Raw genomic sequence first — 18,029 nt, forward strand, 5'->3', positions numbered from 1 at the left:
CACCATCTGCAGTGATTTTGGAGCCCAGAAAAATAAAGTCTGACTCTGTTTCCACTGTTTCCCCATCTATTTCCCATGAAGTGATGGGACCAGATGCCATGATCTTCATTTTCTGAGTGTTAAGTTTTAAGCCAACTTTTTCACTCTCCTCTTTTACCTTCAGCAAGAGGCTTTTCAGTTCCTCTTCACTTTCTGCCATAAGGGTGGTGTCATCTGCATATCTGAGGTTATTGATATTTCTCCCGGCAATCTTGATTCCAGCTTGTGTTTCTTCCAGCCCAGCGTTTCTCATGACGTACTCTGCATATAAGGTAATAAGTAAATAAGCAGGGTGACAATATACATCCTTGACGTACTCCTTTTCCTATTTGGAACCAGTCTGTTGTTCCATGTCCATTCTAACTGTTGCTTCCAGACCTGCATACAAATTTCTCAAGAAGCATGTCAGGTTTCTTTTACATCTACCAAAACTGTAACTTTAAAATCCTAAAACAGCAATAAATAAAACTGGAATATCATTACCAAATCAGTATTCTGAAGAAAAGGAATCTGGTAGAAGTAAAAATATTTGATAAAAATTAAACAAATAATTTGCAGAAGTTATCAGTTTAAATCAGGAAGAAAATAGAGATCTAAACTTGGTTTGCTTGACCCCTACAACCTGCACTATCTAGGAGCTTGGCTACTCTTTGAGAAAACTCTGTTCCAGTGTCATCTTACCTTGTTTGGATGGTGAACAACATATTCAATACGTTCATTGTGTTTTACATATACCCAACCTGTGGCTTTCAAAACTTTAAAACAGCAAACAATGTGATTTATATGATTAATACATTTGTATTCTGAAGCACGATAAAACTTATGAAAAGTAATTAACATTTGAAAATACTGAACACCTCCCTCATCTCCTTAATCTAATCAACTTTCACTAGATATTTCTCCTATGGATAAAGGAAAAATGATATATATTTTTAAAAAATGAGTTGTACTTAAACTCCCTTACTACATAAAACAGTAAAGAACATACAAGTTTTGTTCCCTCCACCCTACTACTCTCTACTGTTTAGGATCTTGACAGCTGTGTTCCAACACAAAAGGGAAGAAAGTGTCTGGGCCTCCCTCCCTAGATGTGGGAGGAGCTGTAGGACTTGGCCCTGGAAGGGGCACTGGCTTCAGCCATTGTTGGAGCCCTGGCCGCGCCTCTCAGCCCTGCTCTCTCCGCCTGATCTCTCAGAGCCTCGTCATAGAGGTCTGGGAAGGAAGTCTGGACGGTATCATGGATCTTGGCCAGCACCTCCAACACCTTCATCTTATTGGTTTCAAACAAGCTCTCGGGCCCCACAGGAACTCCTAGTGTGGAGGATCGCCATTGGGCACCTGTCGGTACTTCAGGTACTTCTGCACCAGATCTTTGGTGATGAGCCTTCTGGGCTCCCCAGAGATCCAGTGCCTCCTCCCAGTATAGACCCCCAACACACTGAGGAATTCCCTGACCTCCTCCCTGGTGGCGAGGTTACCCTTCATGAAGATAATGCCCAAGAGCACCATGAGGAAACCAGACTTGGGAAGACCCCCCCTCATCACTCAGACCTTCATCGCCCCCGAGGTTGAGCTTGTTGATGAGGGCATAGATGTTCCTGCTACGGTCGACTTCCGTCAGCTCAAGGCCAAATACCAGCTCCATGTGCTTAGAGGCTCTCCTGAGGATCTCAGGGATGTGCTGCCTATACATGCTGCCAACGACCTTCAGCAGGGCGTGCTGCAAGATGGGCTCCTTCTTGGTGTACTTCTCCAGCAGGAACTCCAGCAGCATGCTGGCCTTCCTGGTCAGAGGATCTATGCAAGGGCTCTGAGTGGCAGGGGCTGCCTGGGAGGCACCTGCACTTTCCTCTTCTGGGCCCTGGGCACCTTCATCAGATCCTGCACAGGAAGGCCATGCATCAGGAGAGCTAGGGGCCATGGCTCCCTGAAGCTCCTGGTGATCTCCAGTAGCAGGGGAGCTCGGGGGAGAACCCTGAGGGACAGACGAGGGGGAGGAGGGGCACTCCTCTTTGGGGGCTACAGCAGCACTGAACTGGGCCTCCTGGGGACAATGAGTGTCCCCCTGGAACTGGTGGCATTTCACATGGGCATGGTACTTGTTCCTATGCCTCTGAGGCATGGTGACACAGGTTATGGATCACAGACGCATGCGGGCAGGGTGGCAGGCAGGAAGGGCACCTAGAGGAAGGACAAGCAGATGTTGTGAGCAACTGCAGTGAGGAGATTCCTCCCTGGTTTGAACCAAAGCCGCCTCTGAGGGGTCCTTGAGGCCAGTGCTCTAGGACCCACAAGTCTTGTGTTCTCCTGGTGAGCTCCTCCCTTGAGACGACTGAGTAGGAAGTGAGAGTGATCGCTGGGGCACAGTCAGACAGACCTGCCTGGGCTTTAGAGGGAGGCCTGTGGGGGCTGGCAGGGGAGGCAGGTCCTTTCAGTTCACATTTCAGAGTCATGATGCAAATTGGGGAAAGACTCCCTCATATCCCCCTGCCCCAAAACCCACCCAACCTGTTCCCTCTCTTGCTTTGAAGTTGACGCTGCCACCTTCCCTGTCAACCCAGACGATGAGAGGAGGGAATGTTCAGGACTCCAATGAAGGGAGCCGGGACCCACCTTCTGCTGTCTCGAGGCTGCCCCTTCACAACCAAGCTGCAACCTCCCCTGACAGACCACCACCCCCATCCCCGTGTTTGGCTGGGAGGAAGTGCTGGCCACAGGGGAGGGTCCTGAGTCGGCCATGTGATGGGAAGGATGGTCATTACCCTGACTCCTCCCTCTGCTGACCTGCTGCCAGCCCTTTGGAACGAGGTCCCCTCTTCCCCGAGTGTCCCGTGTCAGTGATGGCAGTCAGGGAGCCCCTCAGCCTTTAGAACTTCCCAGATGCTGACCGGTTGCTTTCTGGCCAAGTCACGCTGGGTAAGGGGTTAGGCGTGGCCACCAATCTGGGGTGTGGAGACAGTCCCACCCGCGGGTCCCTCCTTCACTCCACAGAATCCCGGACTTCCCTCTACTGAACAGAGCCAGGGTCCAGCAACACCACACCCAGATCCACCACCCCTGCACCCAGGTTATGTCCCGAGAACCCACGTGTATAGCCGATGGACATTGGACCTAAGAATCAGGTCTGAGCCTCTGGGCGTAGAGCAGGTGCGGGGTTGCCGGGGGGCTGTGAAGTCCCCTCTTTTTGGATGGAAAAGGTGTTGGGAGTGCCAGGGCATATCTTTGTACCTATCCAGTGCACTTGTAACTCATGTCACCGCCGACTTGGACCCCTGATGAGACCTCGGACTCCTCCCTCTGGTCACAGCTACAGCAGCTCTCAAAGACAGCAGCCCTCTCAAAGATGGCATGGCACCCCAGCATGGGTAGGGGGCTGTCACTTCCTATCATGCGCATCTGGGCTCCAGGAGGACAGCAGGGGCGGGGCCTGGGTGGGCAGGATTCTGGGGGAGTTTCCGGCAAGAGGGGGGATGTGGTCCCTTCTTCGACTCATAGTGGGTCCTGGGATGTCCCTGCTGATCTCAGTCAACTGGCCTCACTCCTTGCCTCTCACTTCTCTCAGTAAACCAAGCAGGAAGAATTTGGGAGCCCGAGCCTGACAGCCTTCCTGGAGCTGCTGAGGCAGACAGTGAGGGCACTCTGGGGCTCCTTGTGTGCTGAGTGATTCTCTGTGTTCTCTGTCCCTGCCTTCCTCCGACTGTAATGCTGTATTACTTCCCGTTTGCTGACCTGAGGGCAAGACCTCACCTGGAAGATGTCAGATCCACAGACGCTGGGTGAGAAGTGCACCGGCATCTCATCTGGACGATTCTGCCTAAGGCTTCCTGGAAATGGCTGCTGCAGGTAAGATAAGCGAGAGGGAAGGATGGGTGAATGCTTTCTGTGGTGTGGAACCCCTCACATCTCACTCAGGATCTTCATATTGACTGCAGGCAGAGCCTAGAAACCCTTCCCTTTCTGGTATAAAACGACCCCTGTCCCCAACCATGCCCCACACAATCCCAGCAGAGAACGTGAAGGGGCTCCTTAGCCTGACTATTCTCACTGCGGGCTCTTAGTCGACTGCAGGGACATTGCTTGAAAGTTCTGAGATGAATTTCGGTCCTTTTGTATAATTACTGTGATACAGGCTTTTCTCTTTTAGTGCACGTGTGACAGTCTCTTAAGCTCATCATTTACAAGGGCCAGTTGTCGTCCACTAACAAAGTTTGTGCTGGTTATTGCATGACCTCTGGGCCATACTGCCATGTCCATCCCAAACGTTGGTGCCCCATGATCCTGGCATGGGGCTCTGAGATGCTGCCTCAGGTTCCTTCAGTGAAGCAGTGGAGGTTCATGGTCCCACGGCCCAGTGGAAGAATCAACCGCTCCAGTTTAAAGCCTTTTCCAGCTGATCCTGTTGTCTGTTTCCTTTGTGGCCTGCACACCTGTGTCAGCCTCAGAGTACTCCCCGACCTGGGCACTCGTTGGGTCAAGTTCAAAGGAGACTTATTGTTCCTCAGGGATTATTTAGTTTTGTGTTCTTGCTTTTGTTAGTAGTTGTCTTTATTCCTTGTATAATTTTCCATGGTTTGTTCTGGGTACAGGAAACAGCTGCCCACGTGTGACTCAGCTACTCTGGATGTGGTACTAAATCTGTAAAGGATTTAAGGAAATCAACAGTCTTACAATATGTCCTCAGGAATACACAAAAGATACTCTTCTGTTTGAGACTTCTTTTTCCTGAGGCACTCAGGAAATTCTTCTTGTTGCCTTCATGTAGACTGCATGCGTTTTTCTAAGGTTTCTTTGTAACTACATTTTTCATATTGTTGCTTTCGTTTATGGTGTGTTTTCTATTACATGGTTTGAGTATCGATTCTTCCAGACCAGTCTCTTGATTTTGCTGTGTTGATCATTTTATGCCAGATTTCTGACGTTAGTTATATGTGTCAATGTTTTCTGTGCCCGCTTCCTAAGAATTTTAATTCGAGGATCACATTCTTACTGTGATACTTTGTTTTTCATTATTGCTGACTTTTATTCATTTTGCATTGGTGCATGTAACTCCGTACTGGCTATGTGTTCTTATCCATATTTTTTCTAGTTTTTAAATTAGTAGACTTTTAAAAGTTGTTTTAATCGACAGATCCTTGTTTTATAATGTTGTGTTGTTTCTGCTATACAACAGGATGAATCAGCTCTCCTATACATATTCCTCCTGCCTGATGAGACTTTCTCCCACCCCCTCATCTCACTCCTCTAGGCTGTCACACAGCACCAGGCTGAGCTCCCTGTACTATATAGCAATTTCCTGCCAGCTATCTTTTGTACACATGGGACTCTATATTTGTCAGTGGCAGGCTCTCAATTCGTCCTACACACGCCTTCCCTTGCTGTGTCCACAGGTCCATTCTCCACATCTGTGTCACTACTCCTGCCCTTCAAATAGGTTCGTGAGTACCATTCCTACTTTCCATGTATATGCGTTAATGTACGTTACTTTTCTGTTTCTAAATTACTTCGCTCTGTAAACAGGGTCTAGGTGCATCCACCTCACTACAAGTGACGTAAATTAGTTCCTTTTTATGGCTAATATTCCATTGTATGTGGCTACCACAACTTCGTTATCCAGTCATCGGTCAGTTGAAGTCTACTTTGCTTCCACGTCCTGTCTATTGTAAGCAGTGCTGCAGTGAACACTGGATACAGGTGTCTTTTCAACTATTCTTTTCTCAGTGTATATGCCCAGCATTTCTATTGCTGGGTCATATGGTAGTTTTAATTCTAGTTTTAAAGGAATCTCCCCAGTGTTCCCCACAGTGGCTATATCAATTTCCATTCCCACCTTTTCTCTAAACTCTCCCCAGCATTTACTGCTTGTACAATTTTTGATGATGGCTATTCTGACCTGTATGAGGTGACACCTCATTGTAATTTTGATGTGCATTTCTCTCATGATGAGTGATGTAGCTCCTCTTTTCATGTGTTTATGAGTTTGTTGCCCCTCTGTATTTCTTTTTTAAAATAACAGATTTAGGATTGGAGAAAATTCAGCAGATAGAACAGAGAGGTCCCATACAGCCACTCTCTTCCTCCACTTGGTATCTTCTATTATTAACATCTTGTATTGGTTCAATGGATACAAGTTCGTTTTTTACAGTTGATCAACTAATGTCAACATGTTATTATTAACTATTGTCCATTGTTTACAATACATTTTACTTTTTTTGTTTTACAGTTCTTTAGTGTTTGACAGATGCATGATAGTATCAACTCAGCCAACACCGTGTCATGCTGAGGAGTGTGAATGCCCTGTGGATCTCCCATGCTCCATCTGTTCATCCCTCAAAACCTCACTTGGAACCCCTGATAACTACTGAACGTTTTACTCTTTCTAAAGATTTGCATTTTCCAGACTGTAACACTGATGGACTCATACAGTATGTAGGCTTTTTGTACTGGCTCCTTCTGCTAATCAATATACTTTGAATTGTCTCTATAACTTGTTACGGTTTGAAATGTTTTCTTCCAGGACTGAATAGCATTCCATGTACCTTACCATAGTTTGTTTATCCACTCGTGTACTGAAGGTCATCTTTGGTGATTTCAGGTTTTGGCAGCTATGACTTATTCTGCTATTAAAATTTGGTTGAAGGTTTTTGGATGGGCTTAAGGTTTTGGCTCTTTTGAGTAAATACCTTAACGCTCATTTGCTAGATCATATGATAAGACTATATTTAGCTTAAAAGAATTTGCCAGACAGTTTCGAAAGTATCAGTGTCACTGCATTCCCTTTAGCAGTGAATTCATTTTCAGGTAGTTTGCCTGTTTCCTCTTCATTTATTTGGACTTCTGTGTTTCTGGCTTGTTCCTTCATTTGTGTAGTATTTCTTTTCCTTTGTCATTATTATTATTATTATTGTTTTAATTATCATGATTGAGGTCTCCTTTTCCAGGCTTCAAGGTTGAATTCTTTCTTCCTTTTTGTTTCTGCCCTCTAAGGTTGTTCCAGTGGTTTGTGTAAGCTTCTTATAGAATGAGATTTGCGCTGAGCTTTTGTTTGTTTGTTTGTTTGCTTTTTCCTCTGATGGGCATGGCTGAGTAAGGTGGTATTTCTGTCTGCCGATGATCGGGTTTGTATTTTTGTTGTCTTTGTGGTTTAGATGAGGCGTCCTGCACAGGGTGCTATCAGTGGTTTGGTGATGCCGGGTCTTGTATTCCAGTGGTTTCCTTTGTGTCAGTTCTCACTATTTGATATCCTAGGGCTAGTTCTCTGCTAGTCTAGGATCTTGGAGCCAGTGGATCCACTCTAAAGGCTCAGGGCTTGACCTTATGTTTTGCGTGGGTCTGTACATTCTTTTCTGCTGGTCATGTACTCCTGTCCACTCTCAGCTGGTACTCTGCATGCACTTCTGTGTCTGAAGGTGTATTCCTGATGTATCCGTGGAGAGAGATGTATTCCATGTCCACCAACTCCTCTTGCCATCTTGTTCCTCCTGGGGAAGATTCGTGAGAGTCCCTTGGACTTCAAGGAGATCTAACCAGTCATTTCTAAAGCATATCACTCCTGAAAATTCATTGGAAGGACTGATGCTGAAGCTGAAACGCCAGTATTTTGGCGACCTGAGGTGAAGAACTGACTCATTGGAAAAGACACCTATGCTGGGAAAGATTGAAGGCAGGAAGAGAAGGGGGCGACAGAGGATGAAATGGTTGGCATCACCTACTCAATGGACATGAGTTTGAGCAAGCTCTGGGAATAGGTGATGCACAGGGAAGCCTGGCGTGCTGCAGACCATGGAGTTGCAAAGAGTCACACAGGACCGAGAGACTGAACAGAACAGATGAGTCATCAAAATATTCTTGTCATTCCTATATTTTCTGGATGAGTTGAAGCTTCCCTTGCTGCAAGGCTGATTCCCTTACGGTGGCAAAGAAAGTGTGAGAAAATGTGTTCTCTGCTTGGTTTATCAAGTGTGATCCAGGCATACATTTCCCTGGGCAAATTATATGAACTTTAACCAAAACCTTGCAGGCTTCTTGAAATTATCATTATCCTTATGAGCCACCAACTTCAGGGAGGATTGACAGAAACAATACAAAAACTGGACTCTGGCAATATAAGAATTAGGAACATGGGGCTTAATGAATTACAAATATGATAATTTTCCTGATTTTTTGAGAGAGTACTGTCTTTTAAAAATCTTTCATTTTCTAGATATAAGGAAATTTTTTAACACAGCAATTTGATAAATTGTACCTTTGTCATTAAAATTGAAACATTAATTTTTCTCTTCCTACCGTATCACTCCAGAAATTAGAAACTCTCAGTGTTCTTTTTTTCTTAGGAAAATTGTTATTTTTCAAAAGTTCAGTGAGAATCTGTTCTTGTAGCAGGACACAAGTGGAAACATTGATTACACTGCCGAGACTTTGACTGGAATGTCATATTTGACAGACACAGGTAGACTTGGATATGACCAGATAACTTGAGGAAACTAAGGTTAACCATAGGGAGCCATAAAAACCCGTTGGAAAAACAGCCTGGGACCTTGCTGACAGAATTCCCATCAGCCTTACCAGGTGAGTAAGGAAGATCACTTCTGACAGGCACGGGAACTTTAGGATGTTTTAGGGACTTCAGGAAGAGAGGAATTCATCTAGATCTCTAGGTTTGACAACAAGTGTTTGCTGTGGCTTCCTAGCCTCAAGAGGCTATTAAAATTTCCTTCTGAAGACTCCTTATGAACCATTCCAGCAAAGCAGATTTAAAAGCACCTATTGGCAAATTGTTATTCTTACTGTACTTAGATAAATAATCAGGCCGAATTTATTGAATTTAGACTTCTTTGGAAACAAATTAGGTCTTAGTTTTCCTGTCTTCAGTAGAAATGAGGGAGATGATAGACAGAAAAAATTGGTTCGATAGAAAGTGTACTACACATGTGTGGGTATTAGGTTCTAGTGGTATTACGTTTCCTTGAAGTTTTATTATTTGCCTGCAAACTGGGTTGGATCCTGAATTTTTCTAGTGTCCACCTGTATCTAGCTGCAACTTTCTTACTGAAATTACCAATTTCTCCCATCCTTTTGATGTGTCTGTGGGAAGACGGTAAGCTCCAAGAGATACACCTCTGCCATCTTGATCTGCTCACTCTCCCATTCTTTTGACTTGAATCACTGAGAACTAACATTGCCATTTTCCTGAAGTCCTGCAACGTGAAGCTAGATGACTTGATGCAAAGATCAGAGAAATTGTCACAACACCTTATGTTCAAATAGACTTCATGCCTGTTGCTGTACGAGCCACTCAGAAAGTTAACCTGATCACCCAGAGATATTGCTAACTGTGATAGAGACATTTCAAACTGCAATAGTTGCTTCAATCCTGACACCTAGAAAACTTCTTGACGGGCTACCCCCTGGGCTCAGAAACTGGTTTATAACCAGCTCCAATCGTTAACATCTGCTTTTCTTTTGTTTCCTTAGAAATGCCTCTTATTAATAACTACCTGATACCGCTTGCACCCTAGCCCTAGCTTTGGGAGCCCACCTGCATCACCACCTATTGAAATGAGATACCACTCTTTAAATGAACTGACCTGTTCTCAGAATTATGCAACTGCTGCCATGAAATGGAGGACTCCACTAATCCATTCTCTCTCTCCACAGTGACCAGATCAGCTTTTACCATGTGAGACTTGCAGGCAAGTTTCAGAGGAGGGACCTGTCAAGGTTTAGGGCACTCTGCCCCCAAATATAACAGTGGCATATTGATTATTTTGAATTCAAGTTACTTAAGAAACAGCCAACAGAGGAGGGACATTCCGCTGCCCCCTGATATCTGCCTCCCTGAGAGCAGGAAATACATCTCATATGAAGGATGTACTGCCTACATCTGGAGACAGAGGGAAACCCTTCTAACCAGAAATAGGCAGTTCAAGCAGAGAAGCCTGTATACACAAACCTTGTTAAGTCTTTCATTTACTACCCTGGGTACAGATTCAGTTTAGATTCCTTACTAGTTGAGTACCTAAAACCTAAGTTGATTTGTCCTGTCGATTCCTCACAAATTGTTTTGTTGTCTACAAAATAAAGAAGCTGCCTGCTTTGCCCACTTCTTAGGTCCCATTTCTATGATACTTCTTGTGTGCGTGAATTGCAGTTTGTCTCTTTTTCTCCTGTTACCCTGTCTTGTGTCAAGTTTACTAGTAGTCTAACCACAAGAATTCAAAAGGGGTAAAGGGAGGAATGTCCTTCCCTAAACACCTCAAGGGAGTTCACCCTTACATCTCAGAAACTCCCTGGAGACGATGTGTGTAGAATACCAGTCTGTGCACTGGAATCTCCTACATTGAGATTTCTGTCTGTTAGGGGCCAAATTGTGTCCCCTCCACAAATGCATATTGAAGGCATAACTCGGAGTACTTCGGAATGCAACTGTAGTTAGAAATAAGGTCTGTAAAGCGACAGTTGAGTTGAAATGAAGTCATTAGGATGGGCCATAACTCAGTGTGACTATAAGAAATTGAGACACAAAAGGAGGCACCAGGGATATATGCACTGAAAAGGAATGCCAAGTGAAGAGGGTGGCCACCTGGCAGCCAAGGGGAGAGGCCTCAGGGTAAACCAGCCCTCATCTTGGACTTGCAGCCTCTAGAATGCTGAGAAAATAAATTTCTGTTATTTCAGCCACCCATTCTGTGGGGTTTTGCTGTGGAAAGCCTAACAAATCAGTACGTTACTCCAGGTAGAGATTTCTTCCTGGATAGTCTTTTTACTTTCCTGCCATTCCTAAAGGCTATCTCAAGATCTTGCTTATGTGATTGCAGCTCCTTGTTTCTAAAGTTGATGGGCATAGGGGAGGTCTTGATCTTAGCCTCACCAGAACTAGCATATAGCCTTTCAAAGAGCAGATGCTCAAAAAATAAATGACGACAGTAAGAGGTCTAACTTGTTAAGATTTAATACCTCCTGCATCTTTCAAGAAGAATATCGAGGCATAAATTATTTAATTTACAAAACAGAAGACAGAAAAGATGGAAAACAATCAAGGTTGATCATGTTTTGAAATTTTTTCATTTTATTTTTTCATTCCATTGTCCCAGCAGTATTATTGTGGGATTGCTTCCCATTTCGGCAAAAGTCCCTATTTTGATGTCAAATTTTCTTATCTGGATGATTTTTTAAAAGTCTTGGTCTTCAGTAGGGGTGGGAGAAGCTGCTGGACGTGGCCGTGGAACATGCCTGGTGGTGCCAGGCCTGGCTGGAACTGTGGCTCGAGCTCTCTCCTCATCTCGCAAAGCTTCTTCATATTGTGATGAGAAGGCACTGGGGACCATATCACTGACTTTTGCCAAAAATTCCAAGACTTTCATTTTGCCGGTTTCAGCATGGGCTCGTGGGCCCCACAGGAACTCGTAACGTGGAGGATCGCTGTTGGCAACCTGGCGGTACTCCAGGTACTTCATCGTCACAAAGTCTTTGGTGATGAGCTTCCTGGGCTCTCCGTAGATGAAGTGTTTTCTCCCAGCATATACTCGCATCATATTCAAGAATTTCCAGATATCTTCCTCAGCGGCACAGTTGCCCTTCACGAAGATCACACCCGGAACTGTCATCAGGAGACCGGTCTTAGGTAAGCCCCTACCATCCCACACTCTCCCATTGTTGGGCAGGTTCAGTTTGCTGACAAGATCATAGGAGTGGATGGTTGAATCAACTTCCTTCCAGTCAACTGCAAAGACAGCCTCGATGTGTTCAGAGGCTCTCTTGAGAATCTCGGCAATCGGTTATGGTATCTTGGGTGGATAATCTTCAGCATGTTTTCCTTCATGATGGGCTGCTTCATTTTATATTTATGCAGAAGGAACTGTTCCAACAAACTTGTCATGCTGTTCAGAGTATCACTGTAGGTGTTCTCGGTAGAAGATGAGACATCGGAGGAACCTGAATCTTCCTCATCTTGACTGGTATCTTCTTCATCAGATTTTGTGTCAGAAGTAGTTGAAAGAAAAAGTGCTGGTAGTAGATGGGGCTTCCGAAGACCCCTGGGAAGTGCTATTTGACCCAGTAGCTGATGAGCTCTGTGAATTATCTTCTAAAAGAGAAGAGGTAGAGGGAAGCTCTTCCATTACTGCAGCGGGCTGAACTCCCTTTTGACTCTGGGGCTCATATCGGGCCTGGTGGCATTTCTCATGGATGTAGAGCTTATGATTCTGACCCCGAGGCATGATGACTGCGCTGGGGGACAATGATTAGAAGTGTGAGTAGGAGGGCAAGTGATAAGGGCACACAGGAAGACGAAGGTTGAGTGTGCAGCCACAGCAGGGAAATACCACCTTGATTATCAGGAAGGCTATATTTGTGGTTTTCTTGAGGGCACTGTTCTGAAAACCCTCAGGGTTCCTATTCTCCTAATCAGCTGTCCTTTGGGAAACATATTGAAGGAAATTAGAGTGATCTTTAGGCTTCATCCTGCTACCCCTGCCTCAGGCACGCTGGGGTGACAGAAGGGGCTGGTAGCCTCCTACACAGAGGCATCTGTTATTTCACATTCAAGACCACCACCCAACTAGTGGCCAGTCATAGGACCCATTCCCTCTGCTGTTCTCTAGTTGGCATCACAAAGCTCCCTGGGATTTCTGAGAAATGAAGAGGTCCTCAGCTTATCACCCCAGTCAGTAGTTATCACCCAGTACTGAGTGCTCAGGGGAAAGTGTTCTGTCCTGGCCTCTGGAGTCCTCAACATGAATTAAGAGTACTTCCTTTGGTTCCCCATAGGGCCTGGTGTCCCCACCCCTTTCTTGAAATAGTATCTGCACCTTCATACTAAGGGTTTCATTTCCTACACACCTGATATAAATAAATGTTGGTGGAACTTCAGCTTGATAGCTCTGCCCTGGTTCTTCAAGGGCTACAAGGAACAGGGCTGGATTCATGATCACTTCTTTTATTGGTAGATGATCCCTCAGTCCTTGCTTTGACCTCTGTTGTGGCCTGAAAGTCTACCCTCCCTTCCCCTTGGGTCCACCCCGTCTACTACTATACTTTCTTATAGTAGGGCAAGCATCTCCATGAGACCCCTAGGAAAAAGTAAGCTTCTCCTCATCCGTCCATACCTGTCCTTGGTCTTCTGAGGCACAGAGGATGAGATGAATCATATGGTTATGGGGTGTGTGGTTCCCTTCGTCTTCAGGGTATTCAGTTGGTTTCTGGAAAACCTGGAAATAATCTCACTTCTGGCCCTAGGCTATACCCCTTGGACCATGTCCCAACCCCACTTGTGACTTCATAGAAGGAAATGGGCATGTCATGTCAACAGTGAGCAGGTATCCCAGGGATGCCAGGAAGGGCAGGGTTCTGTGCAGTTTCCTCAGAGTTCTGAGGTCAGAGGGTTTCATAAGTCTAAAGCTTGACTCCTGGCAGGGTGTGGGGCTCCTTTCTCTGTTTACGTAAGGGAGCTCTCTCAGACTAAGGTCCTCACTCCCTGTGGTGCCAGAGAGGGAAAGTCTGGGAATGCCACACGAGGCTACTCCTACCTGTGCCTTCAGGGACGACATCAGGATTCAGGCTTCTTGGGGCCCTCTGTGTTCAGTGTATGGGTATGCCCTCACTCAGATGCCTCACCTTGACTCCTGGGGGACTCTGGATTTCCTCTTTCTTTGAACCTAAGGTGACCCATGTAGACCAAAGACCATGTCCTTGCAAGCCCTGAAAAGAAGTGAGGGAATGCGCAGCCTGGCAGCCCTGTCTTGGCCTTCTGAGAGCAGACACAGGCCAGTCTCTCTGTGACTTCAGTTCCTCATTCATCTGTCTTTACCTTGACTCCTGTGTCTTCTATGAAAGACTTCTTGGGAAATGCCACGTCTTTGAAAAGTCTTAGTCTGCCTGCAACACATCTCACAGAGAATGGGTAGAGTCCCAGGAGTGATGGGGAAGCTGCAGTCCGGGAGGGGCCCCAGCATAGGTGGTGTGCTATCAGAGAAAACACGCTGATCTCTTCTTTCTCTTCACTGGCCAGACACAGCCTCTTGTAGAACCTTCACTCTTAACAGGTTTACTCTCTGAAAGGAAGGGGCTGAATTAAATGATTTTCTGCATCCCTGATCTATTGCGGTTTACTGATATTTCCTTTGTAGATAAATTGTCACTGAATGCTGTCTCCTTCCTTATACATACTTCACTTTTATTTTCATTTTTTGTTACTTATTTCTGGGGCCTTTCATTCCAAACCCGTGTTTGGGGTATGAAATTCTGCTATTTAACATGTGAAATACCTTTTGGACTAATGTTCAGAAAGAGGAAGTGACCCAAGATTGGCCTCATCCTGGACAAGTGGCACAGTATGGGCTCTGGAGGAATTCAGTTCTGGGGTTCAGTCCAGCTCCTATCATTTATGAGCTTTGAATTTGAGCTTCTTTATTCCAGCTTCTTTATCTGCAAATTGTGTTTGAAAGCATCTATAGTGTAGGACCACAGACATGTGTGATGTATGTAAATCACCTGGCACAGTATGAGACAGGCTTTGGTACTTTGAATGAATGGTAGTTATTACAAAGGTGATTTTGACCCCGAATGATAACAAACTTCCATCACATAATTTTATTTCCAGGCTAGATAATATGCAACTCCAAACAATAATCAAATCCACATCAGCACTAATGCTCCCAAGCAAGTAAAACTAAGCAGTATTTCCCTATTTGAGCACCTGTTTTAATACGTGTTTGGGGTTATCTTCTCCACATGGATGTAAGGACAAGTTCATTGTCTCAAGGACGAGCAACTTCCCTCTCAGGTGCTTGTTTTTGTCCAAACCACCCCTAATTTAATCCCACTGACAGTAAAAATTGAGCCCTCCCTTAAAGTTTGCCAAATTACACTAAACATAACCTAATTAAACTGCCCGTTTAACAGAGCAAGTTCTGGTGCTCCCATCCCAGAAAAAGAGGGACGGTCCAGTGACGTCTTGGCATCTCGCTTCAATGGGTATCACCCTTATTTCTCCCAAACTCTCTTGCCGGGGTCCAGCCCTGGCTGATCCAGGGAGTTCGAAGCGGGGACAGCATTGATGAGGATCAGGATACAATAGCTTCAATTAGATATTACTTAGAGATGTAAAGAGTAATAGAATGAGGATAGCTCAGTAGGAAAATTCAGTGGAGAAAAGAGGCTGAGTAGCTTGGTTTACGTGGGAGACCAATAAAACTTCAAGACAAGAAGTTTGCACCACTTACGTAGGCCACAGGTGTCCTTCCGTTCTCCTGAAGAAGAGGAGACACTGAGGCCTCCCCAGTCAGATCTTAGAAGCCCAGGCATAATTAGGAAGCGTGGCGGGTTCCGCGCTCCAGATGGAGACTCAGCCAGAGCGAGAGAGAGAGCGACATGGGGAGACCAGTCTTTCGAGGAACTGATCCTAATTCTTTATTTTCCATGGTCTACTTTTATACACTGAGATGTTATGCAAAAGTCATGCAGGGTCAGCAGTCCTGACTTTTATCAAAGTCAGGTGCTTCATACAAATGTATACAGAGGTCTTAGGGGTGTTACATCATCTTCTGGTCAGAGGGCCTGCTGACAATTTATGACCCTCTCCTTCTGACAGTGGTCAGTCAACCAGGACACTTATTTCTCCAGGGGTGATTATTCTTAAAACAGACGCCACCCAAATAAAGTTACATTCCTATAGGGTGAGGGTGTAGTGGGTTTTAGTTAAGGAAAGAATTTACTTAGCCTAAGGTCTAACGTGATTAATATCAAAGGTTAATACTTATTTCTTCTATATATTCATTAATGTGTGTAAGAGCAGGGGATATGGAGACTTAGCAACAAACATTGGCTCAACAAATGAAAAACCCTTCACCAACACAATTTCTAATTAGCCCATTATACTTATACTAATAGTTTTCTAACTTTTCAAAGGAACCTGTTTTTAGAAGGTTTAAAGCATCTCGTGCCTCTCACGGTTGGGAGGCTGTGAGCAATCACATGTGGCCGGACAAGCCTGTCAGGCAGGCCAGAGAACCTTCAGAGGAGTTTGTAGGTTAAAACACTCTTGTCATGCCCAGGAGTTTTTATTAACTGGAGCTCTAGGTTAACTCCTTCTCTGAAGGAGGTGGTGGGGGACAGCCCCCCGTAAAGTCAGAGGTGTAGGTGGGAGCACAAAGTAGTAAAGCAGGCCTGCCTGCTCTGGTTATGGGGATAGATGCTCGAGGATTTCCAGGGGGACTCCTGAGGCCCAATCCCGCCTTTGCGTATGTCGAGCCTCCTTCCTCATGACCTTTGCCATGGGTGGAGTGCCTCACTCTGGCCCCCAACACTCTCTGGACAGCTTTTGATGAAAATGTGTATTTTGAGTGTTCACTTGCCCTGGCTCAAGTGCACAGGGTCCCTTCCATTCCCTATGGTTTTCGGATATCCCCAAATAATGGTGAACATGTGGTTTAGATATATTCCAGGTTTACAGACTCACCTCTGAGAACCATCATATGAGTGTCTGGCATCACTCTCACAGCTTCATCTAGCCCATCATGCATCTGGACTGAAAATGACCTCCCACCGAGGAACTAGACGTTTCCCAGGACCCAATGCCGCCTTAATCAGGTAAATTCGACTTGCTTGCTCTCATTTGGAACCTCCTCTTCCACACCTCCCCCATTTAAATTTATGATTTGTTTATTCCTTAGAGTTAGCTCACCACCTTTGTTATATGGTACCTGCTGCCACACTCAAAATTCCATGGGCAGTGGCTTGGGCTTCATTTTCTTACCAACCCAGTACTATAAGACAGCCTTCTAAACAGAAGATGGTCAATTAATTTGGGAGAACAGGAAATAATGAGCAAAGATTCTCTTTTATTATGGTTTAAGTGTCATACAGTTTGAATAAGCTAAACACATCTAAGTTCATGTTATTAACTTTTACAAGGAAAGAAGACAGATAAGAAGACAAGCAGAATAAACCAGCGTTTACTCTGAAAGCTCTGTGATCCCAAATACTTATCTCTAGGATTCTTACACATTTCCAAGTAAAATTCTATTCCAATGTTATGTTACCTTGTTCTGGACCATAAGGAAAATATTGAAGTCTTTTCAACTTGTTTACAAATAATGAACTCCTAGTCTTAAACCTAACAGCAATAAACATGACATCCATGACATTAATAAACCTAGATTCTGAAGCAAAATAAACCTTATGAAGGTTTATTTAAACACTTAAAAATACAAAACACCTCTACCTCCCTAACTAAATCATCTAATTTTGAGAGATATTATTCATATGGATAAAAGGAAAACATGCATATTTTGTTAAAACTGTACCTAAACTCCCATACTACTTAAAACTGTGAAGAACATATGGGTTTTGTTCCCCCCACCCCTACTACCCCGCGCTATTTAAGAGCTGGACTGTTCTCTTCCAACACAAAGGGAACAAAGTGTGCTGACCCCTCCCTAGATGTGGGAGGAGCTGTAGGACTTGGCCCTGGAAGGGGCACTGGCCTCAGCCATAGCTGGAGAAATGGGAATGCCTCTCAGCCCTGCTCTCTCCACCTGATGTCTCAGAGTGCGGGGAGCTGCCCGTGAGAATGGGGTCCTTTGTCCGAAGGACACAGATCTGGGAGCTGCCTCAGTCCTTGAGGGTTTGCTTGCAAACATAGCTCTCTGTCCCACCACCCCAGAGATTAGGTGCTTATTTGCTGCAGACACCTGGAGTTCTGTGCAAACTTCTCACACACAGGGAAATGTTATCTGGTGTAAGAAATAATAACACGGTGCCATTCCCATGCTCTCAAGATTTCTTGTGACTTTTTGTAAGATGTATAGGTCAACCAAGAAAAAATGTCAACTGTCTTGTCTTTCTCACGCTCTTCTGTATAAATATAAGATGCTGAATAAAGTTGGTGTCAGACTGCGTCCCTTCATGGAGACGTGTCTGAACCTCTCGACCCCATCTTTGTTGTAGTCTCTTGCTGTAGTTTCTTTTCTCAGCCCCGCCGTGCACGTTCTCGG

General features: G+C 45.0%; 1 pseudogene; it reads right to left on the reverse strand.

Moving 5' to 3' along the window:
* Positions 1 to 11,120: 11,120 nt before the first annotated feature.
* Positions 11,121 to 12,001, reverse strand: LOC133242120 (melanoma-associated antigen B5-like; annotated as a pseudogene).
* Positions 12,002 to 18,029: the final 6,028 nt, after the last annotated feature.

This window comes from Bos javanicus, chromosome X, assembly GCF_032452875.1.
Source record: "Bos javanicus breed banteng chromosome X, ARS-OSU_banteng_1.0, whole genome shotgun sequence".
Lineage (NCBI taxonomy): Eukaryota > Metazoa > Chordata > Mammalia > Artiodactyla > Bovidae > Bos > Bos javanicus.